The following is a 13,441-nucleotide window of genomic DNA, read 5'->3' on the forward strand; positions in this document are numbered from 1 at the left end:
TTTCCTGCCTTTTTTCATGCAATGTTTAACCCTTCCTTAGCAGGAATTGAGTGAAGTCTGAAGGGTTATAACTAGCCACCAGTTATTACCAGAAAACCTCGCGTCAGTGCAGTAAGCCGGTGCAAGGCCCTACCTCTTATCAGCACTTTGTAGTAGGAAAACTCTAGAAGTGGAAAAAAAGCCCACTTCATAGTCCAAGTAAAATCACATAACTATCTAATTATCTGGTGGGGGCGGGGGGGGGGGAAGTCTACTGCAGTTGTTCATAAGCCTTAAAAGAAGAGTTTCTACTGTCAGACATCTCTCCCAAAAGTGTGACTACAGACAGTGCAGTAACATCCACTCCCTGCTAAAGCTACGGTCCGTTGTAAAATATCTTCTCATCATAGCATAAATACACTAGAAATCATTTCTGGGTGCTTATCAGCATTTTTTATCATTATTATCATTTCATGAAGATGACATATAGACATTACAAGGGATCAACATACAAATATCTAATTACTATAGCAGTTAGATAAACCAAAATGCCAAAAATACAAGAAGTTTTACTTCTTGTAACTGGACAGAGTACCAAGTAAATAGCAGAACATTGGCTGTGCTCTCCTTTCTCACCATTTCCTGCAGCCTACTGTTTTTCCCTCAACACACCCTGCTCCTGGGCTGGTATTTCTTCCATTACATGCGGTAACATTTTTACAGAAGAGTGAGAATTATTTGCTAAACGCATTAAACTGCCCTACCGTGCACGCGTTTATGGCGGAAGAATGTTCCTCTTTGGTCAGGACAACTAAAACTCCGGCAAGGCTCTCACACGGGAGGCAGGGCACGGTCTTGTTGAAGTCTACAGATGGGATGAGGGGAAATGCCCCAGGAGCACCCTGCCGGAGTGGGTTAGGCACTCAGCTGAGTTGATATGGGTAGGAATAAAGGAGTAAAAATGGCTTCATAGTGGCATGAAATTTATCGTAGGAGAAAAGACAAAGGTTCAGACCCTTCCTGCCAACAGCACCACATGGCATGCATGCCCATCTTAACGCCTGCATGTGGCTATACAAGCAATTTTCTTGCAGTCATAAAGCTTCACAGCCTGCCCACCCTCTCATCACTCAGCTTGTCCCTTTCAAGTCAGGCCTGTATCTGCCCCTAATATTTAAATTGTCTAACTGTCCTATATTAACCTTAACATTTACGATTGCAAGTGTTTCTGTATTTCCTTCACTGCCTCAGATCACCCTTTGCTAAAGGAAACCATCTACTTCTCGAGGGCAAAAAAGTTACAGGATCACTAATTTCTATCATACAGGAACAAGTGTAAACAAATTCACCTCCTTAAAGGCACTAATGGGGCAAATCACTGAGTGTGCTGTATCTCATCACTCGGCCAGACCCTACAAGGGCAAGGCAGGGTGAGGTTGTTGACAGTGTTACTGCTGTTTTCCCTCTTTGGAGATCTGCACAAGAGCCAGCCTTATCAATAAATTTGTTGTTGGTTCATTTTAAACAGAAATCATGGGCAAGCCATATAACTTGAAATCTAAGCCTTGCTGAACTGCACAAGTGAAGACAAACAGGTAGCATCCACATAGAAAACTAGATAAGAACTGGAATTTGAAAGTTTTAACTATGTTCCCTATCTTGTATTTACAGTGTGATGGAAACTGAACAAGCTTGCAAGACGATATGTGGCAAGATTACCCTTACTGGCTCTAGTTCCTTGCCCTAGATGATTTACAGGCTAAAATCAGGCAGACACAGTCACCAGACAAAGTTTAACAAAAGGAAGAAAGAAGTACAAACAAGATTTAACCATATCTTCCTAGTTCCCATAGATGACAAACTGACCCCTATGACTCTGAGGTGTTAAGTTAGCTAAGAAACTGTTATCTCTACCTTGTTCTTAAACTCCAGTATTTTTATTTTAAATCCAGCTTCACACCTCATCTTTCTGCCACTAACCCATTAGCAAGATAACTTTGTTCTGGGGTACTGCACTACTGTCAATGCACCTCTATTCATCATTCCAGAAGAAACCAAGCAGGACAGGCACGCCCAGTGCATTGACAGGTCTGGTACTGCTTTTGCTTTCCAAAAAAACCCTTGGCCTCTTTCTCATCTGAGGCACTCGGCTGCTGATCAGCTTCACTGTTTGTGTTTCGGTCAGTAAATGTGCCTTAGAGCAAGTTAGTTGCACTTCAATATTCATTTGGAAAGCATAATTTAATAATAATGAAATTAAGGGAGCCAGTCATGGATTTTATTTTTTTTTCCCTCTCTCTGCCAGGCAGCAGTGCAATATGTTCCCTATTCCCACAACAGTACAGTTTGGACATTAGGCTTAGTTAAAGGCTTCCTTAAAATCTTCTACTTACTCTTAAAAGGAAACTAGCTCTCCTAATACAGAGGAAGTACTGGTATGTATATGTATTTTTTTTAATGTAATTCAAACCAGAAATGCTCCCACGTAGTAAGATCAAAGAAGTATAACAAACACCACTTGCAGGTTACTTCAGTACAGTTCAATGTAATACTCAAAGTGCAGAAAGGCCCATTTTGAAGTGGAGTTAAAAGCTGTGTAGAAAAAGGGGAAAAAAAAAAAAAAAGACAGACATTTTCCTGTCTTACAAAGCTTTGAGATCTGAAGTCAGAACAAACTTGTGCTTGCATGTGCAAAGAGTTTGTGGGTGCACTTTGTTTTACAATATCACTACCCTGGAAAGAGCCTTGTTTAATTATACCATAGAAAAGTATCAAAACTGGCAAGAGCACACTGCTCTGCAAGAGAAAGCAGCCCAGGAATTAACAACAGCAAGGCAGCAGAGGGGTGAGCACAAGGGAGCAGTCCCACCGTACCCGAGCAAAACGGGCAGGACAGGTCCAGTGACAGCTGGGCTGTCAGCAGGCACTGGGCACATCCACACTCGCGAAGCAGTAGGACAAGGGCAGCAAGGTAAAACACAAGGTACCTACAGCGTAGCTCAGGCAAGGAAAAAAGCCTGAATTTAAATGCAGCATTTGGACCGGCGGACAAATTATGTGTGGGTGGGGACCCCAAGGCCTTGGCAAGTCCATAAATTGAATAATAGATGTTTTAAGCAGTTAGGAGATACATTTAAGGGGTACTTACTGTATAGATCTCCCATAACCTACTCTATATCTGAGTGGAAGGATGTAAAGAAAAACAGATACAGCCTTCTGTAGTTGTAATTTATCAGATAAACAGTCAACCCACCTACACAGTTGCCTGGTAGTTATCTTTACAGTTTTCAGTAAACAGAATTCATAATACCATACACATCAAAGGATCTTACAGATCATCAGCCACAAAAGTTTAGTGGGTTACACATGTGTTTAGAAATACAGCTTACAAATGAAATTATTGCCCAAATACAGGTACCCTCTAATCCAATTTATTAAATGTCAAAATAGGATGGTTCATATGTCCACAGAGACTATATTTCTCTGAGTTTAGATCTATACACCAACCAATATTCCTTGCATATATCAGGTCAATTCATAAAACACCGGTTTATTACAGAAGCAAATATCCAAAGCACAAACAAATCAATGAACTTTATGCAATCACCAATAGAATGTGTATATACACACAACTTAGTAAAGTCATAGTACAAGACTCCTTTTTCTCTTATTTTATAATGTGCAGCAATCTAATATTGGCAAGATTTATGCTAATTATTTTGGGAGTTTTATTGATGCAGTTTGCAGAACATTGAAAGTACAGCAGGGCATCCTTCATGCTTAGTGACTGCTGGCTCAGACCTGGCCAATCTCATCACACAGCAGTGGTCGGTCAAAATCTCTATTGATTTCCATGGCAATTTGGTTGTGGCCCTATGCAGAAGACTTAAATTCACTGTGTTGCTCTAGTTCATTAAACTTTGGTGACTTACTTTAATTATCTGTTCTCATTTTCTTATTGGTAACTCCTTCATCTCCCAATCACAACTTCTTCAATATTGTAGACTGTTTAGGACAGAAAGTGCTTGGGACATAAGGAAATGGTATCCTGACATCTGTAGTTACTGGCTCAACTCACTACTCATTTTAGTTATCTAATAAAATTAAAGTGCACCCTCCCAATCTGGAAATGCAACCCCCAAACCAGGCAATGTCATCACTGTAGCCTGTGATTTCCAATTTTACTTTGTTTGACTAGTTTTGGAAAAGCCAAGGTTCAAGCATGTGATGCAAAATTAATTCATGACCAGCAAACAAAATAATCTTTCCATATGAAGAATGGTGATTAGTGGCTAATACTCTGTAAATATTTTCCTGCTCCACCAATATGATGCTGCTGAATATGTACAGCTATCAATTAAGAATTTTCACTGAGGTAAATATATTTATCATGATCTGTAAAAACCCTGTGTGATATGTGATACAAACCACAGGTAATTTATTTTCCTATACTGTGCACACACACACACAAAGTTTACTAAATGTGTTTCCCTTCTTCTGTAATGCATTTTTGGAGAAAAAAAAAAAATAAATAATTCTGTAAAGGTTAGTCCTCAGCTTGGAAATTATGCCACAGTTCAATTTTACATTTTACTCACTTCTGTATGTAGTTTTCTGCTACCGGCTTTCTTCCATCAATGCTAACTTGAGAGCAGTATTGCTGATCTTGCTGCTCCTGTAACAAGCACTTGTAATTCCTCCTCGCAAGATGATAAGCTCTGCTTTGGCAGGTGTATTTGGTACTCCCTGATGGTCCTCAGACTAATAAATACTTCAGGCTTCAGAGGCTACCTTCCCTTTGGTCTTTTTAAAGAACTAGTCAACTATAAAAAATGGCATTAACCTTTCTTTTAATTTCCCCCCGATGGTAGTGCATGGGGCTTTCAGGAGTTTACCGGCATGAGCTGGAGCCAGCGTAACACTGCCATGAGCTGACGTGGGAATAGCAACAGCGTGATAGACGTGGTCAGTCTCTAGTGACGGGAAACAGGTGAACAGAATTATTTCTAGTGCAAATTTCACAATACATGCCTACTTAAATGAAATGTGATGCTATAGTACTACTCATGTAACTGTTAATAATTTACATGTAATTAGGGTGGCTTTGTCACTGGATAAATATCCTTGAGGTAGCTCTGAAGAGGCAGGCATAGCACCAATAATGCTATCCAGAAATAGCAGTGCACTGCTTGAACATTACAGCTCTCTTAGCATAATGCTACACCTACAGCATACTATGGGGCATAAATGAGCTGAAAGGTCTGAAGTTCTTTATTTCAGCGAAGTCAGCTGTTGCTGTACCCTGATATGATAAATACCATATTTCAGACCTTTAGTGAGTGTTCTTCACTGAGCGGATGTGAAACAACAGAGGAAATAATTAAACAAATTTAAATTCATTTAAAAAAAATAAATCTTATGATAGAAGCTGAGACTGTAGTGATGTGTAGAGGAAACCTTACAAGAGAAGGGTCTGTCATCTGAAATGACTCTGCAGTTCACACTTCTACCCTGCTAGCTTTCTTCTACTTTATTTAGGCAGATAATTTTATATAGTTGTCAAGGACTTGGAGCCATGAACCTGACATTTGCACAACACAAACAAAACTCTATATTAAAATTTGTTTTAAAAATATAAAGAAATATCAAAAGCATGGTAGAACGTTTGTTGGCTTGAATGTGTGACAGTCAGATATTAAGGCAAATTCTTTACAAAAATATCAATATATCAAAAAGCCTGTAAGAATTCCAGAAGTCAAAGCTTTGTGTGAAACGTGAACAAATGCAGTAAAATGGTGACGGTGGCAAAAATTACAGCTAAAATTTCTGCACTTAAAAATTACTTATGTTGGAGTAAGAAATAGATGCTCCTAAAGGTTTTCTTTGAAATCCTTTCACAGAATAAAACATACAAATAAGAAGGAATAAACCCACTGAAATAATAGGAACAGTGTTTAAGACTTTAGATACCAATGCTTTACTCTGAGCTTCATACTCAAACTCTTCGTTTTCCTTGCTGTAGCCCTGTTGCCCAGACTTCTCTACCTGCCTTTTAGCTGTTCTGCTCTTTCTGCTCCTGCTGCATTTTGCTGCTTTGCCTACTGCCGGCCAGTGCTGGGTCCCTCCCTTTTCTCTATCTGCCACTAAGGAAAATTCCCTCAGCCTAGTTGTTCAGCTGCTCCTTAAGGCTCGCCTCATGCCTCTACTGCCGTTAATTACCTCTGCTGCTTCACCTACATCATTTCTGAACAAAGGGCAGCGGCTAGGCCTGCAAAACCCACGGCGGCTGTGTGTAAACTCCCACATCTGTCCCTACAGATGAAAGTGCATTTCTATTTAAGAGGGAGGTGAATTCAAATCGGTAGATTAACAAAACCCCTCGGCAAACACCAAGTTACTAAAAGGGAAAATAACAGAAGGCAACCTAGGGAGAAAAATCCCCCACACCAATGCTTTCATTAAATTACAATTATTTGAAAAATTCAGGTAATAAAGCAATAGAAGAAAACACTATTATGATTGACACTCTGGTCCATTTCTGTTTCTCATCATCTAGTGCGAAAGAAATGAAGGGTTCAAACCAGTGCTGTGTCTCTTTAAATCATAGTCACTCAGCCAGCCTTTGAAAGATTAAGGGCAGTGATAAAAGGAGTTCCCAGTTCAGCCCAGATAGACAACCTTACACGGATTTAATAGGTTTTCAATAAGCATTTCCAAAGAGGTGCAAATCCTATCATATCCAATTGCTCTTAACCTTTTCAATGAAATCCTTCCAACTTTCCAGAACTCAGCTCCCCAGTTTTAATGAGATTGTCTAGGACAAAGGAAAATGAAGATAGCCACCTCCACTTTCTACTCGGTAAAAAAAGGATCAAGTACCTTAGCTTTTCAATTCATTTCTTACTCCTTCTCCTATCCTCAAATCAAAGCAAACTTCTTTGAAAGTTGGGTCATGTCACTCCTGTGCAGAATATGATTTGAGGCATGAATTAGTCACAACAGCTTTACGAGTCTTAATCAGACATGGGTACACTGATATACTAAAAATAACTCTTCCCAGAGCTCCCTGAATAGATCTTGATGGATTTTGCCAGCAGATCATAAGTCATTCCTTTAGAAAAATCGTATCATTACAGACTATCTGAAATGCATATTGTCCCAACAATACCTGCTAAACGAATAATTTATTTTATCGTGCCTGGTATAACCAACTTAGAGCTGCTGTTATGCTGTTCTTGAAAGGGTGAGCGTGGCAGCAGCCAAGCACCGACACCTCCTAGCTCTGCTCACTTCTTAAGGCAACCTGCACAGAGATTGCAGAAATACTGGCAGGTGGTTTGCCTGATTAGGCAGAGAGGTATCATAACCTTCATAAAAGGCTGCCTGACACTTGAAACAGAGACTGGTAGAGACAACAAATCTTATACCATCTGAATTAAAGGTGAAGTTTAGTGCTAGGCATTAAATTTGGATGGTAGCATCATGAAGATGTAGAGTACTGTGCTGCTGTAATACAGTCCCTTACAGAAAGCGACCACATTTGTGATTTAACAACCTCCCACGTCATGTTGCTTTTCAGAGGCTCTGTTAGAAGTCTTGAGCAATCTACCGAAGTCAAACAGTTGTCACAGATGACCATTAACTAACCCGATGCAGCCTTCCAGCTGAATTTAATGTGCACTTTGATCTTGTTACCTGCTGGCTCCATAAGAGTTTTCTGTCAATGCAGATGGTCATTTTGACTTTCTATATTGAATTTAACATTAATGTATTTTCTTTGAAAGTAGATACAACTTCTGAAAAAGCATCCAGTAGGTGAAAGCAGCAATTGATAAGCGAGCAAGTTCCCTTTTGTTAAGGTGAGATTCTGAGAGTGCTTTTGAATTAAATCCCAACATTGTGATTCATCCTTTTTGCAAAAGGTAAGTGAGAATGATAAGAATCAGCATGAAAAGATTTTTTCACAAGATTTTACAGGCAATAATGCAGAGAGCTGGAAGTAATTTTATAACCAGTATGAGAATGGATAGAAAAAGTTAGCCTTAACTATTTCAGACCATACCAAGTCTTTTAATGTAGATCTGCTTTTCTTCAAGCTAAACCTCGTTTGCTTTATGTAAATTGTAAAATGGCATTGACTTTCTAGTTTTTGCTTTTAGAAAACTTAATTCATTATTAAGAGATTTTAAATCTGAAAGATTTAAATAGGATATAGTTTATAAAGATTTCTAGAATATGAGGTTAGCTTTGAGTTGCATGTTTGCTTAGAAGAGGCTGTTGTCTTACATTTTCATTTACTTTTCCCTGGAAATGGAATCTGTACTTCCACAAGGAATGGACATGCCACCGTTTCCTCATTGGTTTTATTATTGTTATTAGTTTCTTAAAGAAACAGATTGCTATTTTATATTTGAATTCCCTTCCACCTCTGTTAACTGCCTCTGTTATGGCTTTCTTAGACTGAGTAGTTGTTGCACCTAAATCGTTCAAAATTTGTAATGCTTTGAAGAATGCCATAGTTACAGAGACAATTACGTTCACTACCAAACCTGCCAAACCAGAATTAAGCAATGTCAAGTAATTCTGAGTTATTTAAGTAGTTACTCTTTTGTTTGTGTATGTGTGTGAGCAAGATCCCGTAGTTATCGAGTTACTCCCAGGTTTCAGCGTTAGCCCTTAACACACCTCCTTCCTTGCAGGTTGGATTTATTTTTGCTATTTTAATGATGAGGTTTGACACAATAGAAAGTGTTCAAATCTTCCTAAATTTCCTGAAAACTGTAATAGATGACTACTTTCTGCATTTTCTGCCAAGTTTCTCTGAGCCAAGATGGATGGGAAAATATGATCTTTGGCAGTAGACGAAAAGATTCGATGCTGCTGTGAAGCTCTGAGTAAGAGGCCAAACTGTGCTAAAATACATTGTAGGATCAAGTTAAATCAATCTTCTCATTGGGATTGCATCAATGTGACCATGAGCAATATTTTATGGATGAAACTTCCAAGGCTCTGTGTTACATAGTGTGTGGTTTCATCCTTCAGGTTCAGTTTATATAGCATGAAGGTAAAGGAGAGGTGAGAAGAGAATGATCGTTTGCTGTCTTGTAGCATATAAAGTAAGAAGCATCAAAAAGCAAGCCTGAAACAAAAAAATGAATAACTTACCAATATGAAGTTAAACCAAAAGATAATAAAAGTTTGGAAAAAAATGGCTGACAAAGTCATAGAAGAAAAAAAAAATCATGAAGCATTTCTAAATATAATGGTATGACTTCTGTTTTAGGAAGTCCATAGAGCAAGTTAGTGGACAGTAGAACAATATATTGAGGAATAAATGCATAAAGCATAGATATGTCCTTTCTGGTACATACTCTTCCCTAAATATTCCCAACCCAAATTGCCACAGAGTACTGTTACATGGGCCTTTGATGTGGCCGCACTTGTTGTCTACAGGACAAGACCAGTATATGTGTTTTAAAATGCTTTTTTTTTTTTTTTTTCTTCTCCTTACAAGTAACAGAATACTATATAAAAAACATATTTATTTTGTTGGCAGTTGATGCAAGTTTGAGAAACAATACTGTAACGTGCTAACAGAAAGGTTGATGTTTAGACATCTCAATAGTAAACAAGATTCTGTATTCACTTTGGACAAATTTTGAGGGGAAAACACATCAAGAATAAAGAAGAGGATAGCATCTAATTATCTGTGAGACTGGTATAATATTGAGATTACATTTGTATATGTGTATTGCATATTTATTTGGTTATAGGATATACAACATCAAGATGCACCTGTAGTCACAACTCTTTCATTTTTTAATAGAAATAAAAAGGGTAAAATCTTGTGGAAAAGCTTCCTGTTTGTGCTAAAAACTGCATGGTGCAACAGGGTGGAGAGGAGCTTGCTGATCTTCCTACAAAAAAAAAAAAAAAAAAAAATCCACATAAAAAAATCCCACCACCACCCCCCTCAAAATTAGCAAAAGTTATCTTTAAATTTTTCTCCTGGTGCAAGAGGGAGGCTGCGTGCTGAGACTGTTTCTTTGCAAAGCCACTGCTGGCTGATCTAGATGGTGGCTTTGCTCTGTTCCTTTTCTGAGGCAGTAAACACCAGAACCCTACATATCTGCCCTGTTGAGACAACAGTATAAAACACTCGCCGGTACATTCATTTGAGGCAAGTGTATTTATCTATTGTTTTAACAGCTGCTTCAGAAACACTCAGGGAACCCAAGTCTATGGTTTAAACTCTGTTTTGTAAATGTGGGCTAAACATCCCAGAGCAGACAACGTATTTTCTCTATATTCTGGATGTTCTGTGTCACCATCTCCTTTGCCTGGTATATACAGATGAAGGTTTTGCAGGCTGGCAAAGTAACATAGCCCAAATCGGTTCTGTGCATTTATATAATTAGCGAATTCAGTCTATTTATAAAGGTGTTCCTGTCATGACATTTTTCCATGTTACTGTGGTAAACTCCTATTAAAAATTTTTGTGCTATACCTGCACTGGCACCTATATAATCAAAAGATTTCTGTTTGGCTGCATTCTGTACCCTGTTTTGCCATTTACGCTGGACTCCAGTTTCATTGCAGTCTATTATAAATGTTTCTCCTTGTTACAAAGACTTTGCTTGTCTCTGTGATGGATCATAAAAAGCAGGATAACCTTTTAGAATGGACAGCCAGCTCATAGAGTCGAGTGCTGTCACAACTTTTTGATAGATTGAGGAGGGAATGGTAAAACCCATAGTGCAGGTGAGTAGAATTCATTTTAGCCTAAATGAGAATCAGGAGTTCATGAAAGTATAGGTTAGCTCCTGAGCTTGATTTGGCTGTTATAAAACCATACTATCTAGGCTGATTTATTCAAATATGCATCTGGTTTCCAAGAAGTCTGTATTCTTGTTTTCAAAAAAGCCACAGAGGACTCACTAAACTAGTTAATATTATCAAGGAAAGACTTTATTCTTCTCCTGGTGATGGTTATGATAGCTGGATTAGGATTATGTGAATGAACTGGAGAAAAAATGAGTGTTCATTTACAGCTTCAAAGCAGTTGTATGTTACAGAATGGCAAAAATTATCATAGGCGGGGGGAGCATGGAAATCCGCCACAGTCCGTCATTTCTTCTTTCCTGCACATAAGGGAAGTGAGCTCCTTTTCCTTCATCGTGCACAAATATAACCTAACAGGGTGCTCGGAGCCCTTGTAGCATCCTGGTATGATTTATCGCATTATTCTTATTTGTCCCCTCATCTGTACAGCTTGAGGCTTAAGAGGAGGACACAAGTGACAGATTGTTCAGCAAAGCACAAGGTACCGTTTCTAAAACGTGTTCATCATGTAGCAGGGAAGAGAGGGGTTTGTAATGCCTGCTTTGTCTGCGTTATTTACATATCCTGACAATGTGCAAGGCAGCTGGGGGCAGCAGGAAACTGAGAGGGTTGAGAGTGCACTGCTCACATTGCTTCCTTCAGCACATTCCGCTGGGGGAGAACAATGCAGGCCTTTCGGAAGATTTAGTGACTGATTTGCAGAAGAAAAATATCAAACCGTACTACAGACACGAGCAGAGAGCCATCCAAGAGGAAAGAGCAAGGATTCCTTTTATGTATTGTCTTTCTGGACAGTGAAGGCTCAGCACACTCCGTCATCTGTTCGTGGAGGGACCTGGTATTTCTCTTACGAGACCAAATGATTCAGCTGCAGAATGTTTCATATCCAATGTAAAGCAAGTTCCTCCTTTGACAGGTCCAGTTGTAGTTCATGTAATGTATTCATCAATCTAGAACTTGTTCTTTAAATGAACGTTTAAATAAAGAAGATAAGCCTCATTCTGCCGTGGGTTATAATAGCAGTAATCTCATCTGCTTCAGAGCAGAGCCACGCTGGTGGTCAAGGCAGCAGAACCAAGTCCTTTGTCTTACGTATAGAACAAACAGAAGATATGTTGTTCGAAAAGAATGTTTTTTAACGTAATTCTTCTTCTAACAACACACAGTTGGGACAATTTGACACATTACAAGGGCTGTTTTCCTTCTCTTTGTTTTTACTCCCCCCACCCCCACCTATGCACACTTAAGGAATCCTTCTTTTGAAGCACGTATTTATCTGAAACTACTCTGATTAAGAGTTTGGCCTGGTAATTTTATGCTAGCAGAGGCCAACTATTTATATATATAAATAATAAATGGATATTAAGGATGAGAAAGGATTTCAATGGTTTTAAAGATAGAAAAGAAGTGCTGCAATATGTAGAACTATGTAGAGTTCTGAGTTTTGATAATATCAGTGTGACCTGTTGTATCCAAACACCTCTGAGCAGATGGCGATCAGCATCTGGAGATTTGGATTAGGCCTGCTTACCTAAAAATACTACTTCTTCTGGGTTTGGGTGTACTTGATGCTTAATATGTACGTTCAGGTTATGTAGCTATTTGTATGGTGACATATGTATACACCGCGGCATTGCTTAGGAGACTCAGACCTGAGAAGGAATGGTGCAAGCTGACATTACTTGTCTCTGTTTTCCTCTTGGATCAGCTCATTGGCACTTGCTGCTGACCTTTATCAATACTCTCTACCTTCCTACACTGGGCTGTATATCTCTCATTCACTTCCTAGTTACATTTTGTGGAAATAGGAAGAAATCATGGTTATATTCAATGACTAACGTGAGTATGGAATCTGGCTCCCCCCTTGCCATTTGGCAATCCTGACTGTATGTAGGCACTCCAGCTGTCTGTACAAGGTGAGCTGGAATGAGATTCAAAACAGCTCTCAAAGTAGTCTCAAACTAAGATTTATTTGAAATCTATAAAAAAAAAAACTAATCAAGTTTTCTAAATGGCTAATCTGTTACAGACTTTCAAATAATATATGTCCACATCAAAAACCTCAAAATATTAAGACAACAAAAAATGTGTAATATTTGTGTTGAAATATTAATAGTGACAGTATATTTATTTAAAAGATTGTGTTATAGTTACGGAGAGGGAAGCAAGTAATAGATGAATGGCCAAAGTACTAAAATTTTGCAATATATAAAAAAAAATAATTGCATTTAGATCTCACTGATGTTAAAACTTTTTTTTTTAACGATTGTGCCAGTAGTTTTGACTTACATATCTTCAGCACAGTTGGGGTGACCGCATCTTTTCTTGTTCTACTGCAGTGCCCAAATGAAAACCTGAAATTCTAAGGGTGACTAAAGGAAGTTTGATATTATGCTCTAGATCTAACTAGAAGCAAGCCTAAGTCTTCACTTTAATTAATTATCAAAAACTTCAATTAGATTTTTCTGGATGAATAGAATTAACAAGATAAATTAAACTCAAATAAACAGTGATCTTCCTTTTCTAGCTTTTCTTACTCAATGGGTTATTTATGGAGGCACCCACACCTTCTCTTGCTGGAGTAGAAAAATAACTGTATGCTATTGTTGCACTATATGCT

This window comes from Falco naumanni, chromosome 7 (genome assembly GCF_017639655.2).
Source record: "Falco naumanni isolate bFalNau1 chromosome 7, bFalNau1.pat, whole genome shotgun sequence".
Lineage (NCBI taxonomy): Eukaryota > Metazoa > Chordata > Aves > Falconiformes > Falconidae > Falco > Falco naumanni.